We start from the raw sequence: 14,595 nt of genomic DNA, 5'->3' as shown, positions 1-14,595 counted from the left end.
TCAAGGTCATCCTGTTTACCTCTCTCTGCTCTTGGGTTTCGGCCATCTTTAAGTCTGTGTCCAGAAGAGTAGGCGTTGGCATTTACAGCAGGAAGGGAGGCAAACGTCCCCTCGTGAAGGGGCAGAAACATCCAGATTCAACAGACAATGGCCCACTTCTAGACTTGGACTTTGGAAGGCACCCCAATCTTCTCATAGTTTATTTTAAACTGTTTTAATTTTGAAATGTTTCAAGCATACTAAAAAGATAAAAGATAATATTTAGGTCACTCACACGCTCACCATCCTGATTTAAGTTCTTCAACATTTTGCCATGTTTGCTTCATCTCCATCTTATTATTTTTATTCTTTTTTAATTGAAGAAGTGATTTCAATTTTTTCCTCTGTCTACCTCCCTCCCCCCACCCCCTACACTCTGGCAACCACTAGTCTATAGTCCACATCCATGAGTCTGTTTGTCCTGTTCCTTTGTTGCTTTTAGGTTTATATCCCACATATAAGTGATATCATGTGATTTTCAACTTTTTCCGTCTGCCTTATTTCACTTAGCATGATTATCTCGAGGTCCATCCATGTCGTCGCAAATGGCAGTATTTCATCTCTTCTTATAACTGAGTAATATTCCATTGTATATATGTACCACAGCTTCTTTAGCCAATCATCTGTCATAGGATACTTCGGTTGCTTCCATGTCCTGGCCACTGTAAATAATGCTGCTATGAACATCGGTGTGCAAATATCTTTTCAGATATGAGTTTTCAAGTCTTTGGGGTAGATACCCAGTAGAGGGATTGCTGGATCATATGATAGATCAATTCTTAGTTTTTTGAGGAGCCTCCATACTGTTTTCCATAGTGGCTGTACCAATGTACAGTCCCACCCACACTGAATGAGGATTCCTATTTCTCCGTATCCTCTCCAGCATTTATTACTTGTCCTGTCGATTATAGCTATTCTAACAGGTGTGAGATGGTATCTCATTGTGGTTTTGACTTGCAGTTCCCTGATAGCTAGCGATGTTGAACATCTTTTCATATATTTGTTGGCCATTTGTATGTCCTCTAGGGAGAAGTGTCTGTTCAGGTCCTCAGCCCATTTTTTTGATTGGATCGTTTGTTTTTCTGTTGTTATTGAGTTGTATGAGTTCTTTGTATATTTTAGATATTAGGCCCTTATCGGAGGCATTGCTTACAAATATATTTTCCTATTCAGATGGTTGTCTTTTTACCTTGTTGACGGTTTCTTTTGCTGAGCAGAAGCTTTTTAGTTTGATGTAGTCCCATTCATTTGTTTTAGCTTTTACTTCCCTTGCCTTTGGGTTCAAATTCATAAAATCCTCTTTAAATTCAAGAGGACAAAGTTCTTGATCCCCATCCCCAGCCTCCTCATTACCGTTAATGGCACGAGCCTCCCCTCAGCTGCTCAGGTCAACCCCCCATTGACCTACTTGAGTTCTCTTTGTACCTCTTGGGCTCTGCCACATTACGACCTGTTTGTTTCTCTCTCTCCCTTCTGCAACCAGCTTAGTACAAGCCCCATCACATCACACAAGGACCATGGGAGTCCTCGCTTCATGCTCTGGAGAGAACGAATGAGCAGCTGGCTTGGTTCTTCACTGACCTCCAATATCTGACTGTTCCTATTGGTTCACGAGAGCCTTGCCGACAGATGTAATTTATCATCCAGGAAATTTCGAGATTACATTTCATGATAGACATGATGTTAACAAGGAGCTGGTGAAATGCAAAGGTCGCGCGCCTCTGAGTTAGAGCTCCTCCCGATGAAAGAGAAGCCGGTGGTTTCCACATTGCAAAGGCTCAAGTGGTCCACTGCCCCTCAGCAACACGGAGGCCAAGTACTGATCACAAAATACTCTTCGAGTCTCCTAAGCTGTTACATGTTCTTAAAGGAGTCTGTGTGTGTGTATGTGTACACGCAAATTATGTATGTGTGTGTGTGCGTAATATGAGAGAGAGAGATAAGACATTAGAAGTAGAAGTGAGAACCTCCATCTACCCCAATCCTTGATTCTATTTCCCTTCCTCCTTCTGCAGAGGTAACTGTACTCCATGAATTCGTTATTTACAATCTCATGAGTGTCTTTATCCTTAGACTAAATTTTATAGGTCTATAAGCAAGATATGGTTTGTTTTAGTGATGGTAAACTTTAAAAACTGGTATATCTTAGATATTATTTGGCAAATTACTTTTTAAAATTCAACATTGTCATTTATCTTTATCCATGTGGGTACACATTCTGATTCATTCTTCACGCATGCTTATCTTTCTTCCATCACTGAGGTTGACTGAATTGTACAGAAAAGTACACAGATAATGAGCGTCAGCTCAACTAACTCTCGTAAAGTGAATATACCCATGTAACCATCAACTGGATCAAGAAATAGAACATTAGTTACACCCTAAATGCCCCTGGTGTGACATCATTCTGTAACCATCTGCTCTGCTTCTCCAAAGGGAACGTCTCAACTTCTCACTCTAGTTACCACTTTAAAAACTCTATATGGAAGGAATCGCAGAGTTTGTAGACTTGTTTCTGGTTTCTTTTGCTCGACGTTATAGTAGAGAGATTACTCGGGTTTTGTTGTTGTTGTTGTTATTGTTGTTGTTTAGCAGTAGTTTGTTCATTTAAAATCTTTTTATTTTAATGAGCTTTATCATTTAGACAAGTTTTAGATTTTCAGGAATATCGAGACCGTAGCATGTAGTTCCCATATACCTCGCATCCAGTTTCCCCACTGCTAAACTCAGCGTGGTACATTCGTTACAATTAATGAACCAGTATTGATACTTTATTAACAAAAATTCATAATTTACTTAGATTTTCTTGGTTTTTACCTAACATCCCATTTTTCCATTCCACGATTCTACGTGACGTTTAGTTGTCACGTCTCTTCAGGCTCCTCATGGCTGTGGCGGCTTCTCAAACGGTCCCTTTTTTGACGCCCTTGAGAGCTCCGAGCTCTGCTCAGGGATTTCGTAGGCCACCTCACTATCATCTGGTGTTTTTCTCATGACGAGGCTGGGATTCTGCATTTTTAGGGTGGAAGACCACAAAGGCAAAGTGCTATTTTCATTACATTATAGCAAATGTACATACTATCAGCATGATTTAAGACTGTTGATGGTGGTCTTGGTCACTTACTCGAAATCCCGGAGAAATCATCTCATTCTGGTGCTATCTTTTTGGAAGGTTTTTAATTATTGATTCAATTTTTTAAAATAAATATGGGCCTATTCAGATGATCTATTTCTCTTTGGGTGAATGTTGGTAGTTTGTATCTTTCAAAGAATTAGTCCATTTCATCTAAGTTATCAAATTTGTAGGCATAAAGTTGTTCACAATAACCCTTTGTGATCTTTTTGATGCCCGTGGAATCAGTAGAGATGACCCCTCTTTTATACTTAATATTGGTAATTTGTATCTTCTCTTTTTTTTCTTGGTTAGCCTGGCTAGAGATTTGTAAATTTATTGATCTTTTCAAAGAATGAGGTTTTGGGTTTATAGATTTTCTTTATTTCCTGTTTTGAATTTATTTATCTGTGCTCTAATTTTACTTATTTCTTTCATCTTCTTGATTAGGGCTTAAATTGTTCTTTCTTTCCTGTAGTCTCCTAAGGTGGAAGCTTAGATTTTAGATTTTTCTTTTTTCCCTAATATGTGCATAAAATGCTATAAATTTCCCTCCGAACACTGATTTTACTGCATCTCACAAATTTTGTCGAGTTATATTTTTATTTTCATTTAGTTCAAGATATTTTAAAAATTTTCTTGAGGTTTATTCTTTGATCTATCTGTTATTTAGAAGTATGTTATTCAGTCCCCAAGTAGTTTGGGATTTTTCAGCTATCTTCGTGATTGATTTCTAGTTTAATTTCAGTATGGTCTGGGAACATATATGATTTCTATTTTAAAGTTTGTTATGGCCTAGAACGTGGTCTATATTGGTGAATGTTCCATGTGAGCTTGAGAATAATGTGTGTGTTCTGTTGTTGGATGAAGTATTCTTTAGATTTCAATTACATCCAGTTGATGAATGGTGCTGTTGAGTTCAGCTATGGTCTTAATAATTTTCTGCCTGCCGAACCTGCCCATTTTCTGATAGGGGAGGGTTGAAGTCTCCAACTATAATAGTAGATTTATCTATTTCTCCTTGCAGTTCTACTAGTTTTGCCTTGTGTATTTTGATGCTCTGTTGCTAGGTGCAGACATATTGTGGGTTGCTATGCCTTCTTGGAAAATTAACCTCTCTACCATTATGTAAGGACACTTTTTACCTCTGGTAACTCTCCTTACTCTGAAGTCTGCTCTATCTGAAGTTAATAAGCTGCTCTGCTTTCTTCTGGTTAATGTCAGCGTGGTATATTTTCTCCATTCTTTTACTTTTAATCTATACTTATCTTTATATTTAAAGTGGGTTTCTTACAGACAACATATAGTTGTGTCTTATTTTTTGATGATCCACTCTGACAATCTTTATCTTTTAATTGGCGTGTTTAGATCATTGACATTTAAAGTGATTATTGATAGAATTGGATTAATATCTATTGTATTTTTTACTGTTTGCTATTTATCGCCTTTGTTTTTTGTCCCTATTTTCGTCTTCCACTCTTTTTCTGCATTCATGGTTTTACTCGAGCATTTCATATGATTCCATTTTTCTCTTTTCTTAGCACATCAGTTATACTTTTTTTAGTGCTTTCTCTAGAATCTGAAATATACATTTACAACTAATCCAAGTCCACTTCCAAATAACACTATGTCACTTCATGAGTAGTACAAGCACCTTATAATAACGAAATACTCCTAATTCTGCCTCTCATCCGTTCTGTCATAAATGCCATTCGTTTCACCTATACATAAGCTATAATCATATAATACAGGGTTGCTATTAAGAAGAATAAAAGTAAAAGTTTCTATTTTACCTTTACTCAGTCATTCTCCAGTTCTCTGCCTTTCTTTACGTAAGTCTGAGTTTCTGACCTGTATCATTTTCCCTCTCTCTAAGGAATTCCTTGAACATTTCTCTCAAGCTAGGCCTACTGAAGCCAAATTCCTTCAATTTTTGTGTCTCTGAGGTTTTATTGTTCCTTTCTTTTTGAAGGATAATTTCACAGAAAACAGAATTCTAGGTTGGCGATTTTTTCTCTCAGTACTTTAAATCTGTCATTCCACTCTCTTCCTGCTTGTGTGGTTTCTAGGAGTAAGATTTAATTGTTATTTTTGTTCCTCTGTCAGTAAGGTTCTTTCTTGCCCCTGGCTTCTTGGAAGATTTTTTTCTTTATCTTTAACTTTCCACATTTTGAACATGATAAACTTAGGTGTACTGTTTTTGGCATTTCCCTGTTTGGGCTTCTCTGAGCTTCCTGGATCTGTGGTTTGGTGTTTGATGTTGCTATGGGGATCTCTTGGTCATTCCTGATTCAAATATTTCTTCTGCTCCTTTCTCTTTCTTCACCTTCTGTATTCCCTTTGTGCATCTATTATGTCTTTTATAGTTGTCCCACAGTTCTTAGATATTCTGTTCTGGCTTTATATGGTTTTTTTTTTCCGCTTTGCCTTTAAGTTTTAGAAGTTTCTATTGATATATCCTCAAACTCACAGATTCTTTATTCAGCCTTGTCCAGTCTACTCACGAGCCCATCAATGGCATTCTTTATTTCTGTTACAGTGTTCTTGACCTTTAGCATTTTAAAAAATTATTTCTTAGAATTTTCACGTCTCTACAGACATTACCCATCTTTTTTTCATGTTGTCTTCTTTTCTCATTAAAGCCTTTTGCATATTAATCATAATTGTTTTAAATTCCTAGTCTGATCATTCCAACACCCGTACCTTATCTGAATCTGGTTCTGATGCTTGCTCTGTCTTTTTCAACTGTGTTTTTGGCTTATTAGTAGGCCTCGTAATTTTTTGTTGAAAGCCAGACATTATATCCTGGTTAACAGGAACTCTGGTAAACTGGCTTTTAGTGATTTGGTGGTGAGGTGTGAGGGGAGGGAGGCATCAACAGTCCTAGGATCAGGTCCCAGACATTTAGTGAGTTTATGCCTGTGGACTGTAAGCCTCATCAGTGTTTCCCAGTCTTCCCTTTGCTCCCTGTCTGTGGGACAAGATAGTGAGATCAGACTGTAATTGGGTGTTTACCATCCCCCAGAGAGGTTGGGCTTTGACAAAACCCCAGTAGCTCAGACTCTAGTAAAATAGTTTCTCTAGAGGACAGGTTTTGTTAAAAAGAACAGAATGCTCTAGGTATTTCAAAATGGTTCCTTTTTCCCTTCTTCTGCTAGAGGAAGGGATTTTTTTCCTCTGGTCTTCACTGTAGGAACACGGTAGAACTTGAAAAGAATATGTATTCTGCAGTTTTGTAGTGTTGTGTTGTATATATTTCAAATTAGATCAGGTCTATTAACCATGCTGCTCAAATCTGTACCTTTTTTGTTGGGGGTGTGTTGGGTGGTTTTGTTTGTTGAATTAGTTCCTGACAGAAGTGCATTGAAATTCCACTCTGTTTATAGATTTGTCTTTTTCTCCTTTTTGTTCTATAGTTCTTGCTTTATATAATGAGGATATAGTAAGTAAATACATACCTAGAATTTTTATATATCTCTGAAGAGTTGACTCTTTTATCATGAAATGCTCCCTTTTATTTCTAATATGCTTCTTAGTCTATTTTGTCAGGTATTAGTATACTTGTATAAAAAAATTCAACTCAAATTGGATCGTAAATGAAATACACAACCTAAAACGATGAAACTTCTTAAAGAAAACATAGAAGAAAATCTTTGTGATCTTGGATTAGACAAACTCCTAGCCAGGACTTAAAAACCATTATCAAGAGTTAAATTTAATAAGATTTCATAATCTGCTCTTTGAATGAAATCATCAATGAAATGAAAGACGAGTCTCCCACTGGGAGAAAATATGTGCAACATATCTATATGATAGACTTCTACCCCAGAAACAGATGACCAACCAATATATGAAAAGATACACAGCATCATTAGTCTTTTGGAAAATTCAAATTAAAATCACAATTGGATACAACCCCACACCTACCATTATGACTAAAATTTTTAAATTGGCCACACCAAATGTTGGCAAGAATGGGAAGCAACTGGAACTCTCATACACTGATGGTAGGAATGTAAAATGGTACAGCTAGTTTGAGAAAAATGTTTGGAAGTTTCTCACAAACATACAACTACTTCTCCTAAATGTTTACCCAAGAAAAAGGAAAACATTGGTCCACCCAAAGACCTGCAAGTGGATGTGTTTAGCAATTTCATTCATGAGAACCCAAAATGGGAACAACCTTAATGTCCATCAACTAATGATAGCTAAATTGTGGTACATCCATAAGGAAACACTAATTAACAGTATGAAGGAACAGACTATTGATACCTGAAACAACATGGACGAATCTCCAAATCATTATGCTAAGTTAAGGAAGCTGGACATAAAAGGCTACATACTGTATGATTCCATTTAAAGGGCCTTCTGGAAATTAGATCAGTGGTTGCCAGAGGCTAGGGTTAGGAGATTGAGTTGCTCTAAAGGGGCACACTGGAACACTTTGGAGTGAAGAAAATATTCTAGGCCTGTATTATGATGGTGATTCCATAACTATACATTTGTCAAAATTCCTCAAATTTTATGCCTCAAAAAGATAAATTTTATTGAATGTAAATTATACCTTAATAAACACGACCTTAAATAAATATGAATATAATCCAGACTAGGACCACTTCCTGCCCTTTCCTTTGCTTCTCTTGGTCCAAACCGTGAGCATCTCTATTTAGCCTCCTGACTAAGTCTCCCTCCTTCAGCATCTTCAGACAATTCTCAGCATGGTAGCCAGAGTGAGCACATTAAAATGTAAGTCAAAGCATATCATTCCTCTATTTAAAACCATCCACTTTCCCCATCTTACAAAGCTTTATAAAAGTCCTTACAAGATCTTTCCCCCATCTCTCTCGGGGACTGTCCCCTCCGCTGCCTAGTTCCCTCTTTTCAGCCATACTAATTGACTTATTTTTCCTAGCACTGGATCTTTTCCATCTTAGGGTCTTTGCATTTGCTGCTCCCTCTGCCTCTTCCCAGGTGCCTGAATAATTTGCTCCCTCGGTTCCTTAATGTCCCTTTTTCAATGAAGTTTTCCCTTGCCATCCTATTTAAAACTGCAACCTCCCTTCAATCCCTGGCCAACATTCCCCATCCCTCTTCTCTGCTTTATTATTTTTTTTCATAGCACTTCTACATTTTATTTAAAAAAATAAATAAATATTTAAATGTTTTTATTTATTTATTTTGTTTAATAAATAAATTAAACAAAACAAAATAAATAAATAAATAAGGAGGGTGGTCCTTCTCACCCCCCTCCACCCCCACCAAATATGCTTTGTTGATCCCTGTGTCCCAGGGCCTGAAACAGTACCTGGCACATAAAAGGTGCTCAATAGGTAGATGTTAGCAAAATAAAGAAATGCATGCTCATATGGTTTTTCTCCTTTAATATGTCACTTAAATAAGTTTGATAATAATACCATATACATTAGTCAGAGTTCTCCAGAGAAACAGAACAGGATAATATATATATATATATTACATATTATGCATAAAGTATATATACATATAAATATGTGTGTGTATATATATTAAATATATGAAGAAATTTATTTTAAGGAATTGGCTCACATGATTGGCTGGCATGTCCAACATCTACAGAGTCAACGTCCCAGCTTGAGTCTGAAGGCCAGCAGGCTGCTGTAACCAGGAAAAGCCTGTGTCCCAGTTAGAAGACTGTCAGGCAGGAGAAGTCTCTTTGACTTAGGGGAAAGTTAACCTTTGGTTCTGTTCAGGTATTCAACTTATTGGGTAGGCCCCACCCACATTGGGGAGGGCAACCTGCTTTATTCAGTCTACAGATTTCAATGCTAACCTCATCCAAAAACTTCCTCACAGAAACACCCAGGATAATGTTTGAACAGATATCTGGGCACCATGTGACCCAGTCAAGTTGACACATAAAATCAACCAAACATCATAATATTAATATTAATGCTACTAGTATATTAATTATGTCCTTTTTTTTTTTAATATTATACCATGTGAAACCACCCTGGCATTCCTAGAGTAAATCTACCTTTGTTATGATATAGTGTTTATTTTAGAATTACTAAATCCGGTTTGCTAATAGTTTATCTAACATCTTTGCATCTATTTTCAGAATTAATGTTGACGAGTGATTTCTTTTCCTGTCCTATCTTCCTACGGTTTGGTATTAGAGTGTTCTAGCTTCATAAAATGACTCAGGGATTTTTGACTGTTCTTAATATTAGATTTTTTTTTTTTTACAGGTTTCAGAATTTTGATTGCTAGGCTCATTTTGAGTAGGTTTTTGTTTTTTTCTTTTTACTTTTCGGCCCACCTGCCTCCACCCAACCCAGCCAGCCCTTCCCCGGCCAGCATGTTGCAACAGCTTCCACCTGAACTTCGGGATTCAATCCTGGGCCAGACTTTACAATGGCATTTTTGCGGTTTTGTCCCACAGAAATCCTGGGGACATCCACAGCCGGACGAAGCCAGGATGAGCCCAGGCCCAGTTTCTGCCTGGGAGTCAGGTCTCCAGTTCCACATTCTAGACCCTCATTCTTCTAAAATCTTGGTCTCCAGGCAAAGGAAAGCCACGCTTTTTTTTTTTCCCCCCGGGGCTTCTACTCCATTTCCTGACTTCAAGCAAAGTACTTAGTTCCTGTCTGCCATCTTATGTATTTGCATTTTGAATTTGCCCAGTGGGAGCCACACTCCCTGCTGATTTTAGACAGAGCCCAGCAGGTCAGAGGCTTCTGGCCATACTTCTGCTTCTGTTGAGCTGGACCTCACTTTTTAGCTTTCTATTTTTATACCTTATCTCTCACAGCTTTTGTGTTCAGAGCTGAAGGATGGATCAGAGCATGAATCCATTGAGCTGTCTCGTCCAGAACACTATTCCTTATCTTTCTTGTTTTCGGTTCACTGCCTTGTTGCAAAAGGATTAAAGAAGTTCTTTTATTTCATCACACTGGCACAATGAGTCAAATGGAGCAGATATTCTTATAACCCCGAGTGACACATGAGCAGAACAAGAAACAAAGAGTTCTAGGTCCTTGCTCAGGTTTGGTGAATGGATGGTGACCTGCAGAGCCTGCATCTCCACCTGGGGCTCCAGCTCTACCCCATTTTAGTTTTAAGGTCATGCTAGCTGCCAAGAAATATAGAAATAATTACGCCATTTGTTAAAGACAACCCACTTGCCCAAATATTCAATATTTATGATTCCTTGGTAATTTTGTGATTTCCAAAAAAAAACCATGTCAGAGGATAAAAAGTCTCATCTGCTGTCACAACATGGATTTTCATTTAAGAGCTGTCATTCACACTTATTCATGCTACTTACCTTTCTATCCAAATGTCCATGCTCCGACCTTCCATGAAATCCAGCTCAACTCAACAGAGTTCACTGAGGCTTTGTCATGCTCAGACATCACTAAGTCTGGTCTACAACTGGTCCAGAAAGGGCTGTCCCCCAAATCATGGATAGACAAGTAACCAGCTATTCAATCAAGAAAAAACCTAGGAGTTCTTTCATACGTGCCAGGCTCCTCTCTGGTGGCGGGAGAGAAGAGAAAGGCAAATCAGTTCGCAGAGCCCATCCAGCTCATGAGGAGAACAGACATGGCCGCCAATTACTGACATGTGACGGGGAGAATGCAGCATCATAAGGACAAATGAAGAGGGTTAGATTTGGCCAAGAGATCAGCCTGGAAACTCTTGTTAGATTCCCGGCAAACACTGCTCTGTACTGGCCTTTGGTGGGGGCTTCAGAAAGGAAAAGAGAGGAATGGTCCTGAAATCACTAGGGGCCAAAGGGCCATGGCCAAAGGCCTGGAGCAGCTGGACCCTGCACAGCAGTCCTCAACAGGGAGAGAAGGTCACTTCTCCCAAAAAGTCTTTGTGTGCGTTGGAAGGAGAGAGGTTGACGAGAGAAGAGAGTGAGCATTTTAGCCCCACCTGCAAGGTGGGCGAATTTGGCATGCATCTGACTGGGTGCCCATACAGAAACTCGGGAAATACTGAATTGAACTGACTGGTCATCAAAGAAGAAATTTACTTACTGAGAAAATTTTAAAGAAAGAAGTTTTTAAGTTCAGGTTAAGGCATTAGTTAGAATAAGGGTTCAGTGTGAAGATCAAAGTCGTCATCAAAAGCTTTTCACCGTCTACAAATTTTGGAATTTGCTTTTCTGAAGATTTCCTTCGAATATATTTCCTCTCATCCTCTTTTGAGTCGTGCCGGACATCGCCTCTGATTTCTTTACTTATTCATTCGATTCCCACGGAGGACCAACAGCAACCCACATTAATCCAGACTCCCAGACCAAAGGTCCTGGTTGAAATAATACGGAAACCACGACGATGGCTGTGGACAGTCTCGTGTCTAAAAAGTGACCTTCACGCACTTTCCCTGAAAGGCTGCCTGCACTGTTTTTAAATTCAGACTTGCCAGTGTCCTTCCATTTCAGGGACTCTGGCCCCCAACAGTGCTTCTGTGTTATCAGGAATTGGAGGTACACCAAAATAGTATCGCACATGCAAGGAACTGAGTAGATGCTAATCTCATTCCTGCATCTCCTGGATCTTTGGCTAACTAAAACACTGTTACCTTTGTGATTTTAAATCCACAGCATTTAAAAGGATTATACATATGTCTGTGTAAACTGGACCGATTGTTTTTTTTTTTTTTTTAAGAAAACATAAAGACAATGTTTGTATTCAGATGTCAAATATTCTATGTGTAGATTTAGTTTTCTTTCCTAGCCATGAATAGCATTCCAGGCTGTAATTAATTTTTCCATATTCCTATCAGCACAGCCTTATTCCAGAACAAAAAGGGGTGGAGAAATGGGGGGGTGAGGCTTTCTTAATTGGATTTGTGCTCTTTTTATGACAAGGTGAACGTTGTGATTATTTGTCAAATGCAAGGGCAGCTGTTATGCCTGAATCTGTGAGTCCACAGCCAGCTGTGTTGTGTTTTTTAGGTGACCTGAGGGTGCCAGGAATTAGCGCAAACATCCCAAGACCTGGGCAGAGGCAGCTTAAATGACTATTTTAATGGAGAATCTTGCTGTCCACTAGTTGGGCAACACTCAGCGGCGTTTGATGAGCACCGTACCTAGTAGAGGCCCATAGAATTGATGGTATAGAGTAGAAGTTGTTTTATAGAAAAGATAGTTCTTGCCTTAAATCAACAGTTCTAACGTGGCAGCCACAAATCGCTTAGCACATCAGGGGGCCATAAGTCTCCTGAATTGCAGATAAGATATTGTGCCCAGGTGCATTTGGTTGGTGCGGGGGATGCCATAGCTTTTCTCAGATTCTGAAGGAGAACCCTGAAAAATTAAGAACCATCGCTCTAAATGGATAAATAGAACAGACACATCTGACACAGCCCAAAAGCACTTGTGACACCACAGATTATCAAGGACGAAACAATTCAGTGAGATGAATCATAGCGTGCAAAGGGAAGGAACAGCCGGATGAGGGGCTTTGCGGAACATGGGTCTTGGAAGAAAAGGGCCGAGAACAGAAGCGACAAACTCAATCCCTACGGAACCAGGCAGGGCATTCAGTAAGTGGGGTCTGCTGCGTGTCCTTGATGGGGGAGTGGGGGGTGGAGTGGTGAAGCCTGTGGGAAACTCCAGTTTGCATTTTTGTGGAAAGAGACTGATGTCATCAGCTCCTGCCATTTGTTGCGGTGCCGAAGGTGGGATAAAGTTTCTAGATCCATCGAGTTTTATAAGAGAAGCCAGAAATCTAGATTAGTATGAGCACTGGGGAATGAGGGCTTGGGGCTGGGATGACCCACAGGGCTCCAGCTGGCTGCGGTGGTTTCTTTTTGGGCCGTGAGCCATCCTCTAGGGAGGTTAGGAGATCGCTAAGAGCCTCAGCGTTAGAGACGGATGCCTCTTACATGCAGGAGTCCTGGGAAGAAACTGAGGCAGACCTCTGTGACCAAATGAATCAAACGGGGAGATGTTGGCTGCGGAAGGCGGACAGAAGAGATGAGAGCACCAAATGGCCGTCAGAGAGGACACGGACATGCCGAGCCATCTGCATGAGATGATGGTGGAGCTGTGGACAGCAGGGGCGTGGGGGGGCGGGAATGATGCTCCAGGTGGCAGGGGGGGGCTCTCTTCCATCATTCTGCATCTCATCACCCGTCACCAGAGGGGCTGGATGGGGACTTTCATGCCCCTCCTCCTCTTTGTTTTTCTCATGGGAAGGAAGTCTTGTGATTTTAGCACACTACTGTACCCAGGTTATGCTCTGCTACTGCTGTAAAAAGGTCGTTTGCCTTACTGGTGCTTCTCCCTAAGAAAGAGAGTTACTCGTGGGGATAGTAGAAGCCATGGAGTAAGGCGTCAAAAAGAGGAAGGAAGGGGACCAGTGGGCAGGGGATGTCCCTAGACTAATACAGGGGCATCTGACACCAATCAAATGGCAGCCAGAGGGAACAGCAAAGAAACGTCCACATGATCCTGAACTCTGCGAGTGTGTCTTGAGTGGGTTACACTGAGGATCGGTCCTTCCTGGTGACAGAGATATTCTTGCTCTGGTGGCATGTGAGCAGAGTTAGGAGCATAAGCAGTTACGAGTTGAGATTTGAGATTTTCCTACAAAAAGTGAGAACTGGCTAGAGCTCTGGCTTTGGATTCACCTGCTCGTGGAAGATGAAGATAAACCCACTAGGAGGAACAGGGGGCCGTGTTTGCCACCCTTCTCTCAAGGGACAGTCTCTAGTGAAGGGACCAAGAAGAATAGAGAAGATGGAGGAGTCAGAGAGAGAAGAGAGAGAGAGAGAGAGAGAGAGCTGACCCGCCGGCTTGTGCTCTGCGGCTTTTGTTACAATTATTTAAGATCAATTGGACCCACAGAATGGGAAGGGATGAGAACGGAGGAGGGGAAGGGGAGGAAGGACGAGGGAGAGAAGAAATCATTTCAAGTTCAAAGAGGGTAACGAAACACACTCTCGTCTGTCATCGCGTCTTATCATTACAAATAGAAAATGACAACAACAGCATTATAGAATAGAATAGTTCATCACATGGGGGATGGAGAGAACCAGGAAGAGAAATAGAACACCACATTCACACAACGCTCTATCTTTTTGAAAACATTTCCATATACACTATCTTCACAATACCTTGGTGACAGGTGGGCGGGCATTGTTCCACCCACTGACGGGGAGACAGTGACCTCCGCAGCTGATTTGGGGGTGCTCCCTGCATGTTCTCCTGGCCTGAGTTGTTACTAAAAGGGCTACACATACATTTGATAGGACAAACATTCTGCTTCAATCCACTATCCATGTTCCCTGCTGGTGGAGTCCTTTGTGGAAAGGCCCTGTAAACATACAGCATGACCTTGAGAAGGGAGAATCCGGGGAACTTTCAGATAAACTTTATGTATTTTTTCCTGACTATTAAGCATATGGACTTATTGCCAAAAAAAAAAAAAAAAAAAAAAAAAAAAAAA

This window comes from Pteropus medius, unplaced genomic scaffold, assembly GCF_902729225.1.
Source record: "Pteropus medius unplaced genomic scaffold, Ma_sr-lr_union100, whole genome shotgun sequence".
Classification (NCBI taxonomy): domain Eukaryota; kingdom Metazoa; phylum Chordata; class Mammalia; order Chiroptera; family Pteropodidae; genus Pteropus; species Pteropus medius.
Note: the sequence above shows the minus strand (reverse complement) of the source record.